This window comes from Danio rerio, chromosome 1, assembly GCF_052040795.2.
Source record: "Danio rerio strain M-AB ecotype USA chromosome 1, GRCz13ab, whole genome shotgun sequence".
In the NCBI taxonomy this organism is placed as follows: domain Eukaryota; kingdom Metazoa; phylum Chordata; class Actinopteri; order Cypriniformes; family Danionidae; genus Danio; species Danio rerio.
The window spans coordinates 17,972,400-17,993,227 of NC_141021.1; the positions used below are offsets into that span (position 1 = coordinate 17,972,400).

General features: G+C 36.1%; 1 protein-coding gene and 1 long non-coding RNA gene across 18 annotated transcripts in view; both read left to right on the forward strand.

Annotated features, from left to right (window-relative positions):
* The window catches only part of LOC147846759 (uncharacterized), a 1,232,122-nt gene that overhangs the window by 883,082 nt on the left and 328,212 nt on the right, over positions 1 to 20,828 (forward strand). The gene's annotated exons all lie outside the window — the stretch shown is intronic.
* mtus1b (microtubule associated tumor suppressor 1b) overlaps positions 65 to 20,828 on the forward strand; it is a 101,255-nt gene continuing 80,491 nt past the window's right edge. For 5 of the 17 annotated variants that reach the window (XR_015476445.1, XM_087237004.1, XM_087237009.1 and 2 more), the window contains exons 1-2: positions 5,413 to 5,473; positions 15,743 to 15,865. The gene's annotated coding sequence lies outside the window, so the exon portion shown is untranslated. The other 12 variants (XR_015476443.1, XR_015476444.1, XM_087237003.1 and 9 more) reach the window with 7 other exon arrangements.

Consider the following 20,828-nt stretch of genomic DNA (forward strand, 5'->3'; position numbering starts at 1 on the left):
ACGACGGCGTTTGACGTTAATCTTATACCCTTTACTGATTGGTTGAAAGGCAGCCAATGAAGGTGGGCTTTAGTCAGAGAGCGAATGAAAGATTGTCACTATGAAGAAGGCAGTTTGTGAATTTTAATGAGTACGTTACTAGACGCTTTGTAGGAAGGTAAGCGTGCTACGTCACAAGGAACTGTTTAATATTTATGACCCAATCCCTCGCTTTAGTAGGGTATGTATTTCGAATTACGGTGGATTATTTTACTACAGCGCACGCGCACGCTTCTCGTCCTTTATCTGTCCGTTTGTGTTAAATATTCTTCCTTGAAAGCAATAAGGTATGACCAGAGGCTCGATTTAAATCTGTAATTTGTACCATTTTAATGACAATTTCCTAATTCCAGGAATTCACTGATTCAGGGTTGTTCAAACTGAATTAACATGCAAAGTTCAAAGAGCTGTTATTTGTGCCACGGTTCAGTGTCCCTGTCGTTACGTTTGGCTTTTTTTTTTTTGTTGTGGCTTTTTTAGGTTAGATGCTCTTTTTTTCCACAAGGTGGCGATAAATTACCACCGAACACCTATCGGCCACTTTATTAGGCACACATTACTTGGACTCCCTTTTGCCTTCAGAACTGCTGTTTACCTTCGTACCATTGATTCAACAAAGTACAGGAAATATTCCTTAGAGATTTTGATCCATCTTGACATAATAACATCACACCGTTGCTGCAGATTTGTCGGCTGCACATCCATGATGCGAATCTCCCGTTCCACCACATCCCAAAGGTGCTCTATTGGATTGAGTTCTGGTGACAGTGGAGGCCATTTGAGTACAGTGATATGCTCAGTTGGTACAAATGGGCTTCCATCCCATTACACCACCACCAGCAGCCTGAACTGTTGATAAAAGGCAGAATGGATTTATGCTTTCATGTTGTTGACACCGTATTCTAACCCTTCCATCCAAATGTTGCAGCAGAAATCGAGACTCATCTGACCAGCCATCGTTATTTCAATCTTGTATTGTCCAATTTTGGTAAGCCTGTGTGAATTGTAGCCTTAGTTTTCTGTTCTTAGCTCACAGGAGCGGCACCCAGTGTGGTCATTTGCTGCTGTAGCTCATCCGCCTCAAGGGTGGATACGCTGTGCATTCAGAAATGCTCTTCTGCATACCTCAGTTTTAACAAGGTATTTATTTCAGTTACTGTTGCCTTTCTACCAGCTCAAACCAGTATGGCCATTCTCATCTGATCCTGGCATCAACAAGGCATTTGCGCCCACAGAACTGCCATTCACTGGATATTTTCTCCTTTTTGGACCATTCTCTTTAAACCAGAGATGTTTGTGCCTGAAAATTACAGTAGATCAGCAGTTTCTGAAATACTCAGATCAGCCCGTCTGGCACTAACAACCATGTCTTGTTCAAAGTCACTTAAATCACCTTTCTTCCACGTTCTGATGCTCAGTTTGAACTGCAGCAGATCACCTTGACCATGTCTACATAGAGTTGCTGCCATGTGATTGGCTGATTAGAAATTTGTGTTAACGAGCAGTTGAACAGGGGTACCTAATAAAGTGGCCACTGAGTGTATATCTTTTTACAGTTTCACACAGCAGTAGTTTACAACCATGGTCCGTAAAAAAGCGGTCTTTCTTTCTTTCTTTCTTTCTTTCTTTCAAGCATTAAATTATTTTGTAGGTGAGCAATTCCATCCAAATGTCAACCCTGCCATGAAAAAAATTAAGTTTTCGCAAAAATATTGAAACCATTTGTACTTTTTATGTGTAAGCTAGTATTTTACATTGCTTTAAAAATACTCAAAAATGTCTCTGTTAATGTTTTCAAAGTATTATGTTTAATTTATCAAAATTACACAAATGCCAATTTAACATCTGTCACATTCATAACAGAGATTTTTCCTCATAAATGCAAAAAACGTCAAATAAAATCAAATCAATCGTTTTTGTTCTATAGTGAGCCAACTCATCTTTTTAATGAGCATTGTTTCTTTTGGGTTGTGCGGTTTAAATCACATAATTTTTACAAAGTATGTTGTATACTGTAAACTTGTTAACCTTTTTAATCACATCCATGTTGCATGTTTATTTTCCTCATTAAAATATATAAATATTAATGTTTACAGATTGATATTTTTCTGATCCCATAACTCAGTGGTTAGCAGTTTTGGAAATAAACAGATGTTTCAATATAGGCAGCACTGGGGCGCAATGGCTAGCACAATCGCCTCACAGCAAGAAGGTTGCTGGTTCGAGCCTCGGCTGAGTCAGATGCTATTTCTGTGTAGAGTTTGCATGTTCTCCCCTTGTTTGCGCGGGTTTCCTCCGGGTGCTCTGGTTTTCCCCCCACAATTCCTAAGACATGCGGTATAGGTGAATTGGGTTAGCTAAATTGTCAGTATGTGTGTGTGTATGGATGTTTGCCAGTGATGCTGGATAAATTGGGGTTCATTCCGCTGTGGCGACCCCAGATTAATAAATGGACTAAGCTGAAAAGAAAATTAATGAGTGAATGTTTCAATATAATGTTAATGTATACTTTCTCTGTGAATGTATGTTTTGAGATTTTACTGCATATGTCACAATCATAACTCTGGATTTGCTCAGGCCTATATTTAATTTTTAATTGTCTATTTGAATAATCATTAATTATGTTTTGGTGATGTTTTGTAATCTCTATCCAGTGTCCAGTCCTCTTCTTGTTCACTTTGACCACTGCCAGAGGATATACTGGCCATTTATAATCAAAGCTGATTTATTTATTTATTTGCTGTTGTGGGTAAAGATTTATTATTGGTAAAATGCTTATATTGGGAACTGGTAATAAATCAGATTCACTCAACACTGGAAAACTGGGACACCAGAAGCCTATACAAGTTTATATAACTGACCTTTAGTCTGACATACTTTGTTGTTTGCTGATTGTGATCGATTGTGTATTTAATAGGCTCTTCAACGATTTTCTAAACGAAATGAGATACAGTTGAATTAAATAATTCAAATGACTTTTGAACTCTTTTTTTAAACCCACTATCAGATGTACCCCGTCTAACTGGTCGTTTTTACGACTGTTTCATAAATGTTCAGCATTATGATTAAATTATTAGACAGTATTTGCACAACTATTACACACACACACACACCCGTAAATATTCTGTAATTCATTTACAGATCAGATCCAATGACTGTAAAAAATATGGACGACGCGACAGCCCCTTTTGCCATTGAACGCCTTGAGGGCAAAACGCCTGCTTGACGGGCACAAACTGTCGCAAAAGACTGCTGAAATTGGAGCCAGACATGCGCAGAAGGACTGTCTGATGGAGCCAGAGGAGGAGCCGCGATAATGAGCGGAGTCGAGCTTCCAACCAAACGCTTTATGTAAAATCAACCACGCCCCCCGAACTTCTCACTCGACTGCCGGTGTCTGCACTATAACAAACGCTCACTGATGTAAATAGAAGCACTTACATTAAAAAAACACAATAATATACGGTTTAAAAACGGTGTGATGTAAGCTGTTAAACTTTAATAAAAGCAATACATGGTGGACTGCAGAAATAAACGATCTTTTATACACTCTAGCCTGAATATGAGCACAAATAATATATTCTCTTATTGTTATATTTGTTGTTGGTATTTGTTATCTTCATAGGGGTAGAAATAACACTTGTAAAATATGAACAATAACATATAAACAACACATACATTTTTAGAAAGGTTTTTATTTTTAATTAGCCATCAACAGAACCCAAAATATAGCCTACACACCATAACGATTTACCATGCGGGAACAATCGTGCGTTTAGAAGATAAATACAGCAAGATTACTAAATATCAACAGGATATTTACACATCCCAACCCTGCAATTTGTCAATTTGTGCAAAAAAACTTTGCACTATTAATACAACGTCTATCTGCTGTAACATCACTAGTATATTGTTTATTCATTTTCGCTTGAATTGTTTATTTATTTAATTTTTTTGCCTCCGTTTTCATTTGGTTTATTCGATGCCTTCATTATATCTGGCAACGAGGAATTTACATTCTTTTTAATGTTAGCTGGAGTGTTCAAATAAAACGCCAACAGTAAATGATGTAAATAAATAATATCTAACATTTACAGCTCTATTCGGTTATATAAGATTCGATTTCAAGAACCTTATAATGATTTATAACAGCAAATTCAGTAGATCACTTAATAACATGCCAAAACTTAAAATGCAGAGATGTCCTATAAAGCAAGTTCAAATAACCTTACAGGAGATCAACGTGGAGATTATTATTTAAACACAAAGAGAATTACTGCTAACGATCTCCTGTATACCCCGTACTTAAATGGGTTTATTTTATTGTGCAGTTTTATTGTCATTTTCGTATTTATTATTATTATTATTTAATACTTGTGCAATCGATACAGGTTTATTGTTATTTATTTTGTCCTTTATTTAAATAATTGCTATGCTGTTTGCATCTTTATTCAAAGGTTAAACTCAGTGATACACTTTGCGTTCACATAGTAGCATGCGTTTGTTGTTATATCAACAAAAATGGGTGTAATAACGTTAACAAATGTGAGGGTTTTATATAATGAAGATTCAATCGCGCCAGCTCCGGGCATCAGCGCATAACCTAGTCGCGGCGTCGCGGGCTGATTCCGGCTCGCAGGCGGCAGCGCCTGCTCGCTCGGCCGCCGCATCTGGCTCAATTGACTCAGGCTGGAATCGGGCAGTGAGTCCAGGCATCCGGAGTAGGTCCAGCAGAGGTAGTCAGTCTGAGGGGTAAGTCTCCGGCAGGCAAGAACTGGCCCCAGTGTATTTTGCTATCTGGGTGGCTAGGCGTGTATTAGCAAACTAATAAAGCCCGAAAAAAGCTCTGACCTTAGCGAATAAACAGTGTTCCACCAGATCATGTATGTCAGAAACTGTAGTTTACTGCTGAACTCATTTTGTCATAGTAAAATATCACAGAAATCGCGTAATAACACTTCAGTCTTCTGCCGAAGCTCAGACGCCGCGCTTTGAGAAACTGTCAATCACAGCTGTCAATGACGATGACACACCCAGCATTAAATTACTGCTAAAAACAAACTGTTTACAAAAATGAGGATCTGCACCTATTTCAGCACAATAATCAGTGCCTTAATCGACCAGAACCATCTTTCGGGACATTTTATTGCAAGTGTAATTAATTTTTTTATTTGGGCTCAAGTCTCCTTCATTAACACGGAGGAGGCGGGCTTTATGACTTGTACTGCAGCCAGCCCCCAGGGGGCGATCTAACGGCCGAGACCTTCACTCAAACGCAGGCTTGCGGCACACTTGATCAGATCGCAGACAGTGGTCTGGTTGCTTCTGCAGTGGGCGGGACTAATACGTAAGCTCTAACCTCATTGGCTAGTCGCACAGCGGCAAACTGGATAAATCTGTTTAAGTTACCGTGAGATCATGTCAGGATTGTGAGGTAAGATTTAAAGAACAATAACATGTTCATAATCATTAAGTGTTTAAAAAGATTATTTAGCGTGTCGTTTATACTTAGGCTAAGTAGTGTTTTATTGAAAAAATGCAGACTTTCACACCCGCCTTAAATATACATACAGGCCTATTACCACGATGCGAATTATACATTGACGATTTGGGAGGTCAAGCTTTAAGATTTTGTTCGGTAATATGCCTCAATTAACCAAATTCATATATTTAATTCAATTACATCTAATTTATTTGAGGGATATTGAGTGGTTCTCAGTGACGTGTGATATTAAGTAAACGGTGGCAGATTTGCTTTTCTGCACTTGGATGACCACGTAAGGTTTACAGACACCTACAAACACAATTTTTAAAGAAACAGCTTTTGGGAACCGGTGTCTGTTAGTGCTCTAGATTTGCTGGTTTCAAACCGATAAATCCATATTTCTGGCACAAACATGCATTCACAATGGTATGAATGAACTATGAACCATTATAGGGGTGGTCAAATGTACATTGAAGTTATCTACTATTTTCATTAATTTAATAATTTTCTTTTCGGCTTAGTCCCTTTATTAATCTGGGGTCGCTACAGCGGAATGAACCACCAATTTAACCAGCATATGTTTTACGCCAGGGGTTCTCAACTGGTTTGGCCATGGGACCCACATTTTTACATGGTCATCAAGCCGCGACCCAAATTTTTAAGAACTATAATATAAGTTAAAGAATTATAATTAATTTGTATTTATTTGTTAACATACACAAGTAGTGACAGATCATAAGACGTTCACCGAGACTTACAAATAAACAATATTTTACTGCTGTCATTTAACAAAATGGATCAAATTATATTACAATGAGTAAAATATTACAAAGTAAAAACGACAAATACTGTAAACAGTGATTAGAAAATGTTCCTGTTAGGAACTGTTAATAAAACATGTTTTCTGGTTTCTAAATGTTTTAATATGACACTGAGGCTTTAAGTCTTTTTTGTCGTCAATATATGTAAATCCATACTTTACATATTCGGGGTTGTACTTAAGCTTCAACATATTTGTTGCTGTAATTAAATTAAATTTCAGATGTCAAACGTCATGGTTGTCGCGCACGAATTTCAAAATAAAAGTCCGGTTAAGCCAAATAAGTTCAAAATTTAACTTTTGTTGTTTTGTTTTTTTTGACCACACACTCCGCGACCCACTGAAAATTTTCCCGCAACCCACCAGTTGAGAAACCCTGTTTTATGCAGCGGATGCATCCACACAATACACTACGGCCAATATACACAACGGATTGTGGGGGAAAACCGGAGCACCCAGAGGAAACCCACACAAAACAAACTCCACACAGAAATGTTAACTGACCCAGCCAGGGCTCGAACAAGCAACCTTCTTGCTGTAAGGCCACATCTATTTTTTTAATTATTAATATAATTAAGTTAATAAAGTTACAGATCAAACTACAAGGCAGAGAAACATGTTGAAAAAAAAGTCTATACATCTACATGATTTTTGTTTTGCACATTGAAATATGTGGTAAAGAAATAACAATTTTTTTTTTTCAATTCCATTGGTCCAACCGGGCCATTACCAGAAATCTTTAGTGTTTAGCCCTGTATAAATCTAAAATCTCAATTATAACAGTCTTAAAAGGGTCTTAAAAAGTCCATTGATGAAACTTGCAGAACCCCTGATTCTTTGTCATAAAGTGACTTAAAATGACCCAAATTCACACTGTATGAGCTTCATCCAGTAGAAGTGAACAGACTTATATTTTTATTTTTATTTTGAGTAAATATTAGTAACTCTTGCTAGAGTTTGTGGTCTGGTTAAATGCTCATGACCACAGACCAATGCTGCTGCTGCTGTTTCTATATACTGTAGGCCTAGATCTAATACAGGAAGCCTGGGAAACATTTGACCTGCAGACTGCTGGAAAGTGTGCATGGGTGGTCAGGATTTTTTCTATGTTTCCGTTCGGTGTTTAAGTGAAGATGGATGCTGCTATTTCTTTACGAAATGCAGTAACTAAATACCTTTGGCTTTGAAGAAAGTTGGAGATTGAAACTAAAGGAGTATTGTCCGTGAATGCAATCCCTATTATCGGGTTATTTATATCTCTTTAAGAAAGAACCAGCTATTGAATGTGTTTGAGTATAAGGGTGTTAAAGCGCTCTGGGCAGATAAAGAATGAAATTAAAGCCCTGTTATCTAGACTGTTGGCTGCACCACATACACCAGTCTCAAGTGTCCAGAGACCTAAAAGTGCTAGCCTGACTTTAAAAACATTCTCAAACATTCATTATCTTTGTAACATTACGTACCTAAATATAATTTTCTATTTAGCTTTATCTCTGCTGATATTTCTGAATTTTTGTAGGGCAAAAAATGAGTTGAAACATCATTTTACAGCACTTTAAACATTGTTCCCTTTTTTTATTTGATTTTTTTAATTATTATTTTAAAAGTAAATGCACTGTAAAAATGCAGGGTTTCACACAATTCATTCATGCTGTCCCCTCCCAACACAAATCCAAAAGATTAACATAACCGATTTAAGTAGATTGAACAGAAAACAATTAAGTTTCTCCAACAGAATCTCTAGAATTGTGTTGTTAAGTCTCATTTTTAAAAAGTAGCTTGAACAAGCAGCAAAAATCATTTAGTAAAAACTGTATAAGATACGTTTTCTTTTCATTTCAGCAACTTTATGTTCTGAAATAACCTGTGGCCATGATGTCTGAGGCTGAAAATCACACGTTTTTCAAGTATTTCTACTTGTTATGTTAACTAGTGTGCTTAATTTATGTAAAAGAAAATTTCCGCTTTAGCTCTCAAAAATCTGATTTAATATGTCAGTGTTTCAACGTACATGGTATTCATCAGGTCACACTGGCATATTTTAAACTCAGATCCTGTTATGAGACATTGTTGTAAAGATCCTCGACGAATTGTTTTCAACAAGCCCCTATATTTTCACAAATGTTAGTGAGAACGGATCAAGGTTCTGAACAATCTGATAATCCTTTCTCAGTTCCTGAAGGACATTATAGATATGGCCAAATGCACACAGTGCAGTTTTACAACTACATGTTTGTCCTTTAGTCTTCAGTAAACTACTTCAGTAAAAAGAAAGAAAGAATAAATGCCTGTGTTTTTCCTTATCGCAAACACAACAGTAATTTGGTAGTGATTGCCTTGCTTTGGCCTTTTTCGGGGTTAACTATCCTGATTGCAACAGAGAAATACAGGGAAATGTCTGATAACATTTAATGCTGTTCAGCCTTATAATCTTAAAATTACAGCAAAATCACCTGTTTTGACAACAGTTTAGACATTACGCTAGAGAATCATTCAAATACTAGCTCTAAAAATGGCATTGGTGAGCATTGGTAGCAATGGTTTCTGCTGTTTTGACCGTCAGCTGCAGATGTGAATGAGTGGCGGACTGTAGTTCCTCATACAAAAGGATTTTCAAACTCTCCGTGCTTGATTTTCTTTTTTATATACATGGTTATGCTGTCAAGCGGTTGTATAGATGCAATATCACAATCATAGCAGTGCAATATGGCTATATATCGTCACTGGTCACTGGTGGGACACTGAGGAACACCAGCACACGTGTTGATATACAGCCATATGACACTGCTACTCATGTGATATTTCTCACACACACATACAGTTCACGTCAGAATTATTACCCCCCCCTGAATTATAATCCCCCTTGTTTATTTTTTTTCCTGTTTTTGTTTAAGAGAGAGCAGATTTTTTCAGCACATTCCTAAACATAATAGTTTTAATAACTAATTTCTAATTACTGTTTTATTTTATCTTTGCCATGATGACAGTAAATAATATTTTACTAAATCTTTTTCAAGACACTTCTATACAGCTGAAAGAGACATTTAAAGTCTTAACTAGGTTAATTAGGCAAGTTATTGTATAACAATTGTTCTGTAGACTATTGATAAAAAAAATTAGCCTGAAGGGGCTAATAATCTTGTCCTTAAAATCGTGTTTAAAAAATTAAAAACTGCTTTTATTCTAGTCGAAATAAAACAAATAAGACTTTCTCCAGAAGAAAAAATATTATCAGACAAACTGACAATTTCCTTGCTTTGGTGACATTTTAATTCTATTCCAAATACTTCTCAATTGCTGTTCAATGAAAAAAAAAATATTTAAACAAAACTCATTTCTAATTATAATTTCTGTAGCTAACAAAAAATAAAAACTAATAATATTCACCTTTTAAATTTTTACAGTTGATTTAAAAAATTCAAGCTAGAATAAACAAGACAATTTCCAGAAGATAAAATATAGCAAATACTGTGGAAAAGTTTCATGCTCTTTTTAAACATTCCTTAATGAAGTAAATGAAAAATACAAAAATTTCCACAGCATGCATGGCTAATGATTTTCTCTTCAACTATACTGCATATATAAGTTACAGCTGCAGATAATAGTGCTGTTTGTTAAGCCAAAGTACATGTCCACTGAGCATTTAGGTCCACGTAAACCTTTGTCCACAACCAGTGCTTGAGTATTTACCCACTCCTGTAATATCTGCTAAAACGCTGAATCATATTTCCAAGTGATCTTGTTGATTCATTGGAACTGCAAACATTAAAACTATCGTGATAACATGACCAGGTCAAGCATTTATTGCACAACCGTGATTCTCGTGCTTGAGCTTGTGTTCAAACGTGTATGCAAATGTCGTGTTGTTAGTGTGGACTGAGCTCAGAGGTGAGCTAACTGTTAATCTAAACAGAATTCTTCTAAACAGTATTATGTAAGACAGTCCTTACTCTATTTACAACTAGCCTGCTTGCTATCAAAGCAGTGCTGAAGAAATTGGAGGCAAACAGAAAGATGGATGTCATTCTAACCGTCTATTTAAGAGCAGTCAACCGCACATTACACAGCACTCTGATAACATGTACTGAATGTCAGTGGTTACAGCCATGGTTGTGGTTACTGGCCGGGGCTTGTGTGTGTGTTGTTTTTGTACACATATTTTGTTATGTGTCAACCTTTTTTTCTTGCTGATTTTTAATGGCATTGGTACATCAGGAGCAAGAGTGTGCTGGATTTTATAGTTGACAGAGTTATTAAGCACACAGAACAACACACCGCTTTATGCTTCTTAAAGGGACAGTTCACCCAAAACTGAAAACTCTATCATCATTTACTCAACATTTACTTGTTTGGCTTTCTTTTCTTTCAGCTCAACACAAACTAAATTATTTTTAAAAATGCTGAAAACCTGTAACAATTTGCTGTATCCCAATTCGCATACAGTACTTATACTACGTCCTAAAAGTACTTTTTTGTGATGAAAAGGTACATACTTTGAATATGTAACAGAAGAGTAAGCTTTGGGACACAGTATTTCCTCATTAAGGGACCATTATGTTGCTTAGTTATGTCCCCTGTCAATCATCTCAACACATCATCCTCATTTCTTTTCATATTTAATTTCCAACCTTACTGGAGAAACAGCAGCAGGTTAATCTGCTATTCGCAAGTCTTTCTTGCAGAGAAATCTCCTCAGGTCTTTAGATAATTATTCGGAAGTTCATCTCCAAAAGCTTTATAGACTTTATAGAAGTTCACATTGTTGTTGCAGAAGAAAATTCATTCATTCATTTTCTTTTCGGCTTAGTCCCTTTATTAATCTGGGGCCACCACAGCAGAATAAACCAATAATTTATCCAGCATATGTTTTATGCAGCGGATGCCCTTCTAGCTGCAACCCACCACTGGGAAACATCCATACACACTCATTCACACACATGCAATACAGACAATTTCACCTACTCAACTCACCTATAGCGCATGTCTTTGGACTTGTGGGGGACTTTGGACTTTGGACTCCCATGCAAACACAGGGAGAACATGCAAACTCCTCACAGAAATGCCAACTGACCCAGCCGAGGCTCGAACCAGTGACCTTCTTGCTGTAAGGCAATTGTGCAACCCACTGCGCCAATGTGGTGCCCCAGATAAAAAAAAAAATAACACCGAAGATTTATTTAAGGTTTTTAAATATTTTCCAGCTAGCAAGATGTTAATTTTTTGTCAATCAAACAACTTTATCAGTCTCTCTACTTGAAGGTTGGTCTTGCGTGTCCTCCATGTTTGTAGTTTTTTGTTTTTTTTTAACTTTTTACCTGAGTTTAGTTTTTTTTTTAACTTTTTACCCAAGTTTGTAGTTTTAATCGAATTCAGGTCCAATGTGCATTGTATTGTGGGGAATGTTATATCAGTTAAAGTATGGACGGTTCTAGATTTCCAATTTCTACTGGAAAAGTACATCCTCCGTGAACCTTTAGCTTAATCTTTTCAACATACTATAGTTTGGGTCATACTAGTTCTGTTTTTGAATACTTTTTAGGATGGATAGAATGCGAGTTGGGACGCAGCAATGGACTTCCATAGTATTGGCTTTTTACACTATGAAAGTCAATGGTTATAGGTTTCTATCATTTTTCAAAATATCTTCTTTTGTGGTCAGCATAAAAAGAGAAATCTTAAAGGTTTGAAACCGATTGAGGGTGAGTAATATTCTTATTTTTGTGTGAACTATCCCTTTAATTCTATTTTTATTGTTTTTATGTTTGAGTGTTTTGTCTCATTACATGTCAGCAGTGTTTTCCTGGTGTCTAATATGATAAGCTTGGGTATAAATTCATGGAGTTTATCTAGAAAAACAGCTGTGAGACTGAAGATACCAGAGTCTATTATTGACCACTTGACCACAGTTCAGTGATAAGTCAACTGTCTCACAACACTATTTAGCTGATACAGAGCCAGGATATCATTGTTAGTGTGCGTTTTTGACCTGGATGGGCTAGTAAGCAAGTTAAAGCAACCAAACAAAAATACACCAGTGATCATATCTTCTTAAGGCTGCGAAAAAAAAAAAAAATCTTATTTTTGTGATTTAATGTTCAGAAGTAACATTTATTAAAACCATTGTTTTGGTGAATTTCTAAATACATTTTGGTCATTACCAATGCAAGCAGATGGCAGCATTAAAAAATATAACTATACCCACTGGTACCGAGTTATCTGACTTAAATGCCTAAAAAATGTTTGTATCCTGACAGTCACTTTTATATAAATGATTTTCTTTACATGTAAAATACGATGTGGAATATCACTGTTCAATTTACATTTTTAAAGTTTGGAGTTTATAATTTTATTATTTACACCAAAGCTTTATTTGAAATACAACAAAATGGTAATGTGACATTTTGGCACTGTTAAAAAAAAATTCTATTTGAATATAATTTGAAATGTATTTTTTTCTAATAATGATGGATTTTCAGCAACATCCTTTAAAGGAACACTGAAAAAATATTCAAGGATGATTCCTTGGATTTACTCAATTTTTTACGTTAAGTGGTTGTAAACAATTTATTTGGGCTGAATTTAAACAAACACATTAAGTTGAACATTATTAAACTTAATTTGTTTGTTTAAATTCAACACAAATAAATTGTTTGCAACAGTTCTGCATGCAACACTTTTTACAGTATTGTGATTACTGCTCAAAAATATGTTCTTATAAAAATTTTTTGCCCTTTAAACACTATATTTTATTTTATAATATTTGTAATATAATATTATACACATTTATAATATTTTGGAGCAGTAAACATGTCAGGCTACCTTTTTTAAACAAATCATTGACTTCTGCTGTCTTCATTGGTTTTAAAAACACAGATTTCTTTACCATGGCATGAGATCTTTTCTGCTGGAGATACTGTTGTCCTAAAAAAAAAAAAAAAAAAAAAAAAAAAAACTAACTAAAAAAATTGTACATATACCATAGGAACGGTATAACAGAAAATTTGGCGGTTTTAAAACCTTGACTTTTCCAATCAGTGCTGGACCATGCCTGTACCCGGCAGAAAATTACTCAGCACATGAGAATGGGCTACATTCAGAGAGTGCTTTGAAACCATGGAGACATGTGATATACATCTGTTTAAAGTAAACAAGCTGCTGTAAAGAACATTTTATTTTATGCCTGAGTATAGTTCCTAGAAATATTGGGCTAGAAAATAGTAATGTTTTATTTTCTACAGAAGACTCGAGCTTTAAATAGGAAAATTATCAAAACTTTTGGGAATAAAATGGTAATGGTAAAATCTGATTCAATTCATTATGCTACGCTTTAAAAGTTCACACTTAGCTGATGATTGATTATAAAGCTTGCTTGGCATGCTGTCCCGGGTGAGAGCCCTGAGCTCATAAGATCCCCGAGCCCAGGGCTCTCTCCCGTTTGCAAGGCAAAAGGGGAGATGAGCTCAAGTAGATCTCGAGAGCTCCCCTACTGTAGCAGCAAATGAACATATAGTGATTGCTCTTAAGAGATAACTACTTACTAGGAGCATGTCTATGGTGCCGATTTGGATTAGTCAATTAACTTAAGTTGTATGTTTTTGTACGGTGGGAGGAGACCGCGGAACCTGGAGGAAACCCACGTGAGCATGGGGAGAACGTGTAAACTCCGCACGGAAATGTTGGCTTGCTTGGTAAGGACTAGAAGTAACGTTCTTGCTGTCAGCCACCATGCCACCCATCTAGAATAGGAGGAGGAGTAGGGGTGGAAGGGGGATTCTTCAAAACGAAGATGGCTGTTATGTGGAACTTAGGGTTTTTATAGTAGCTTAGGAATCATCTGATTAGTAGGGATGTAACGGTATTGTAAATACCGTCATACCGCAATATTATTTTTTTTCGATATTACCGTAGTAGCATGACTCGGTAAAACTATAGGTCTTCTGAGAAAATTTGCTCAGGCGAATGAAGCGAACGGGAGGTAGCGAAAACTACAATTCCCATCAGCCCAGGCTCGGCCATCATCCCTTGCGGTCTGTTGTCGCTACAGATACAGTAATGCGGAAATGGAGTGTGCTGCTAGAAGCGGGGATCAAAAAGAGCTGGAAATGATCAAACCTGAAGCGGGTGTTGTCACCGCACGCGTACTGAATAGCGGTGTTGTCGCGCGCGTTCTGATCAGCTGTGTTGTCTCGCGCGTACTGTAAAGCGGGGAGGGGGGGTTGAGCGCGCGCCTACTGAAGGGCGGGACGGAGGGTGTGTCGCGTCGCGGGGGCACTTTTGATCATTTTGGAAGGGCACTTTCTATCCAAGACTAAAAAGGGCATGTGCACTGCACAGGTTGAGCCCTATGTGTGCACATGCCTGCAAGTTGGGGAATATGACTAATAACAGTCATGGGGACTGCAGAAACACAGCACACTGTTCAGATTGATGCAGACATGAGACCTCTATCTCACTCATGGCTTGTCCTCTCAAGTGGGGGAAAGACAATGCACAACGTTACCCACTGCTGTCAACCTGGGCCAAGTCATATCTCTCTGTCCCAGAAACCTCAGTCCCAAATGAGAGGTTTTTTTTCTGTTGCAGGGGACATTGTAAATACCCAGAGATACCAGCTTTTACCAGATTATATTTATATGATCATTTTCCTTAAAGCCCATCTCTATCTAAGTGAGTGATTAAATGTTGAATGTGATGAGTTTTCAACAATACTAAATTGAAACTTTAATCATACATTGAATCATACATTGAATAATGCGGGACCAGCTGCAATCATAAGCACGTAATCCTCTCGAAATTAGTTTATAAATAAACTAAGCTAAAAGTGCCCCCTACCAGAACAAGAAATCGGCTGAATGGATTCAAAAATAGCGTAAGTGTCAATTGTTTAACTCTTGGAGACTTGAAAAATGAAAAAAAGTAGCATGTTCTTTTTCATTTTTAGTGTCACATAATCAGAAATGATTATAATAATGCTGATTTGGTGCATTTCTTAATGCCTAAAAATGTGCTTCTTGTTGTCGAAAACAATGCATTAAAAAAAACATTAACTTTGGTATAGGACTTTATTTGCAGAATTAAATGTATTTTTTGTACCTTGAATTAATGCTTTCCTCCTGTTTGAAAGTATTCATTTTATTTAAAATAAATATATATTTGACCCCAAAACTAAAAAAAAGGCCAAAGATGATGTCATGACTGTCATAAAGTGTATCACACGCTCTCCAGAGGAGCTGTGAACTCAATAAGCATGCATCCAGCGGGATTATCACTGTTAATCTGAGCAGATTTGTGTAGGCTTTTAATCTGCCATTTTGAGTTAAGACCAACTTTAGTGAAACTGGTCATTGTCATTTGTTTGTCATATCATCCTCATCTCCCTCTTGCTCTCTTTTCTCCAGGTCTACAACTGCACGACCAGACTCTTCCATTATTTTAAACAAGAGACTTCTGGCTGCTTAGCAACCATGCATTCTGATACACACAGGAGGGCCCCTTATTTCAGAAGTTGTAGCCAGGAGGAGGTAATCTGCCCACCCATACAATCACACACACACACACACACACACACACACACACACACACACACACACACATACACACACATACACATTTATTTAGTCAGCAATGTACTTTAAGCTCTATGACTCATAATTTGCCACAAAACCCAAGGAGCCCTCAACATTGTGTTCAATGAAAATCAGATTTGTGCGTGTGTGTGTGTGTGTGATTTTATAATTTTTTTGTTCAATTCTCGTTTGTATGTCACAGAGCAGGAAGGGTTGTCCCTGCTGTGCCGTATGCTGGCATAGAGTGTTCTGGGTAAGGGGAGAAAAATGCATTCCAAGGCTACCTCAAAAAAGTCACTGACTCTCTGCCACACACACACACACACAGTTCTGGTTGGTTACTGCGGCACGATCTGGCTGCAGCTGAAGACAGAGGGGAGGGGTCTCTCTCTCTCTCTCCCTCTCTCTCTCTCTGAGTCTCCGCTCAGTCTGAAACTGCTCTCTTGCAGTGCTTTTGCTGGCAGGATCGCATGAATCAGGACATTCTGTCCGGGATAGTGCTTACCTGGTGGAAAATGTGTGTTTTGATCATACGAAATACACTGTAGGACTGTTTGGATACTCTAGAAAAGCAGGTACGTTTCCAGTGTCACGTTTCAATCATGAATTGCGTAGTTGCATGAGAGAGCCTCTAACTTTTCTTCAGCTCTATGTAGGAGAGGGTCGTTTTCATGGATTCATGGGTTTTTCTTCTTCTTATATTGGGATCAGAATGTATGTTTAGGTGTTTTTAGAAGCGATCTATACATTCCCTAATTGATTGATTTATTTGTGAGGGACCAAATTACTTGCATGTATTGAGTTGTGTAATGTAATGTAGATTTGCTTGCGCATGTGATGCTGGTATTGATCTCCATGTGGTGTGTGTATATTTATTAGTGATGCAGCTTTTAGAGGACGGCCTCTTTTTTGGATGTTTTCCAGGGATCTTTGACATAAGCAGGGTGATCTATTGATCTGTTTATTCGTTATTGTGTCCCAGCATTACATGTTTTAAAATCTGAATGTGCAGGACTCCATTAGTGCTGTAAAAAGACGTGACTGTCTGTGTATGTGTGCGTTTAGTGTAGTGAGTATATGCACCTGCCTGGATGCCTTACCTTCTAATGAGATTCAGAACTTCTAGCGTACCTTTTTACACTTATTTGACCTACAAATGTTGGCAGCTTTAAAAAAAAAAAAAAAAAACTGAAAAACTAAAGGACTGAAAAATGTTTGGTTAAAAATAATATTCTTGTGGGTATTTTGGTATCAGACACTGCAAATGACAAAGTTAGACAGCTCATCTCTATGGTAACTGTTTGGTTTTGCCTGAAGTGTAACGTGAGGAGAAATGGAAAGGATTTTGGGTGAAAGTTTATTGTACCAATGTGCAATATTTATACAGATGTCCTTCAAACACTGTGCCTTATAATAAGATTGAAGTAAAAGAGGTAGTTCAGACAAATATGAATATTATGTGAATGTTTGTTTAACTTTCTTTGAAATATTTGTACGTTCTTTGAAATATATTTTGTGTTAAGCAGAATATAGAAATTCAGACTGGTTAGAAATGACACGGGGACGAATAAACAATAACATAATTTTCATATTTCGTAATATACGCTACCTGACAAAAGTCGTCGCCTATTCAAGTTTTAGGATCAATAATTAATAACTTGACTTCTAGTTGATGATTTGGTATCAGAAGTGGCTTATATGAAAGGCAAATGCCTCTAGATTATGCTTATTTTACCTAAATAAAATATGATCATGGTTTGATTTTTAATTATTTAATTAGGACAGTAAGGTCTAACTTTGCTTAGACAAAAGTCATCACTTTACAGAAATAATGTACAGTATAGAATTAATATAAAGTCATGGTGCAGTGGAAAATGAATTATATTGTGTATAACTGCATCCATACATCTCTGCAATGGCAAAGGAACTGTTTCTGCAGGACTCCCAGAGTTCATCTAGATTCTTTGGATTTATCTTCAATGCCTCCTCCTTCATCTAACCCCAGACATGCTCAATAATGTTCATATCTGGTGACTAGGCTGGAGCACTATCCTGCTGAAGAATTGGCCTTCTATAGTGGTTTGTTATGTAATGGGCAGCACAAATGTCTTGATACCTCAGGCTGTTGATGTTGTCATCCACTCTGCAGCATCTCTTGCATGTACGATACTGATTGTTACTCCAAACCATGATTTTTCCTTCACCAAACTTGACTGATTTGTCTGAGAATCTTGGGTCCATGCGGGTTCCAATAGGTCTTCATCAGTATTTGTGATAATTGGGTTGCAGTTCAGCAGATGATTCATCAAAAAAATCTACCTTCTGCCACTTTTCCGAATGGTCAGCTAGAAGTCAAGTTATTATTGGCTGCTCTTACAACTGGAATCGACGACAAGACTTTTGTCGGATACTTTTAATAGGACCTTAAATAGTCTTATGTCAAAAGGAAAATGAAAACTGTTTTGCTTACCTCATTGGCAGATCATTTTGCTTGTTTGAAGGAATAACTCATTTAATTTTGACATGTTATTTCCCAAAACAAGTAGAACAAACTAGAAACAAGAAAACTAGAAACAAGTCAAAAGATCTGAGTAAGACAAGCATGTTTTGCAGTGTGATTGAACTCAGTAACCTCAGATGAACACAGTCAGACTTTTATTGTTGTCAGTATATTGCAATTATATATGTTATGTACACGCTGAACAGGTTCTGCATGCCGTTATCATTTACCACTCGCATGGCTTAAATTCATTGGAGTATAATGAATGAAATAATATAACTAAAACATTTGGGGGTAAAAGTTAATTTGTAGCCTCAAAGACAGAAAATACATTAAAATTGATTGGTTATGGTTGGAATGATTAATTTTATCAGTATAATTAAGCTGACATAACCCTAAAAAGTATGTGTTTAAATCAAATTTGTGAGACCACTTAAATTAAAAGCTTTTTTTCCATGGCTGTTCTCATGCATTGAAAGAGCTTCATCTTTTATATTAAGATGTTATCATCATAGCCACGAGCATTATATGTGGTTGCATATTTTGTTGAGCAGCATAATTACAGCTCACACTCTGATTTATGTACACAAACTTATACACAAATAAACAAGTACATTCCTGTTTCTGATTATATGCATGATATTGCATTGATTTCAGTATTATATTTTGTTGAATCAGAGTTACAGCTGCAGAGTAAAAGTGTAACAGTAAGCAAATTATGAATCTACTGAAAACAGTAAATAAATAAATAGGATAAGATTAGTTTTTAGAGATAACAGTAAAAATGACAGAAAACTGACTAAATCATTATAATCCGAGCAGGGTCCTTACATGTGTTTAGTTCATTAATGATTGTCTACGAATTCAAGGATCAGTATTTGTACACTGTAAAATATGCTGGGTTCCACACAATTGATTTGTGTTGGGGCAACATGAAGGAATTGAGCTAACCTATTAGTTTTCGATTTTAATTGGATTGAACATAAAACAATTAAGTTGTTCCCTAACAAACGTTAAGAATTGTGTTGTTTCAGCTCATTTTATATAAGTAGTTAGAACATATAACAAACATCCTTTTCTGAATGTAGTTTTTTATGCTAACATTTCTTCTAGTCAGTTTAGGGCCTATGTGGATTGTGCAAATCAGGACTTGACGCTCAGACATTGGAATAAGCCTATGAGATCAGTTTTGGCACCGTGAGCTACTACAGGGAATAAACACCTTTTCAATCGCTGAAGAATCAGCCAAGCAAATAGCTTGCTAATGCTCAACTATGTAGTATAATTATACAGTATGCAGAGGAAGATCCGATGAGACAAAAATCACAAAAGACCAACACCCATACTGCAGTTGCAGTTGAAAATTAGAGAAGTTTCACACATTTAGAAGTCATAGGATTTATAAATAACTTAAGTATAAAAAACTTTAGTGAGATATGTGTGACCAGAACCACAAAACCATCTTATGTTTCATGTGTATAGTTTACCAATAGTCTAAAGTACATTGTATGGGTCAAAATTATACATTTATATTTTATTATATATATATATATATATATATATATATATATATATATATATATATATATATATATATATATATATATATATATATATATATATATATATATATAGTCATGAGGAATATTAAGTAAAGATCATTAAAAAAAATCATCCATAAAGAAATTTTGTACATTTTTTGCCTTAAATTTCTTAAACCTGTTTATTGATTAGAAATATGCATTGCTAAAAACTTAATTTGGACAATTTGATGATTAGTTTTTCTCAGTATTTAATTTTTTTAAACTCTCAGATTCCAGATTTTCAAATAGTTGAATCTCCGTCAAATATTGTCATATTCCAACAAACCACACATCAATTGAAAGCTTATTTATTCAACATTCAGATAATGCAAAAATAATTCCAATTGAAACTTTTGACTGGTTTTGTGGTCCAGGGTCACATATTTGAAGAAGCACACTAATCAAAATTAGACACTTTCAGATACCTTTTTGTTAAAGGAGTTAATCAGTCACTTGGTGGTAAATTCCTTAATTATCAGCATGAACAGGGCAAGAATGCATCTAGACATACAATTTATCAACATTTAAAAGAATTTGGACTAAAACCCCTGCAGTGACCAAACCTTTCATCATTAGAGAGAATCAGAAGACTAGACTAACCTTTGGTAAAAGCATGTTGTGTGGACTGAAGACCAAATTTACTTTATTGATGAAAGCAAGTTTAATTCATTTGGGTCTACTGTGAAACATTTCTGCAGCAGGAGTTTCTCATATACAGTTAAAGTCAGAATTATTAGCCACCCTGAATTATTAGCCCCCCTGTTTATTTTTCAATTTCTGTTTAATGGACAGTTTTTTCCAACACATTTCTAAACATAATGGTTTAATAACTTAT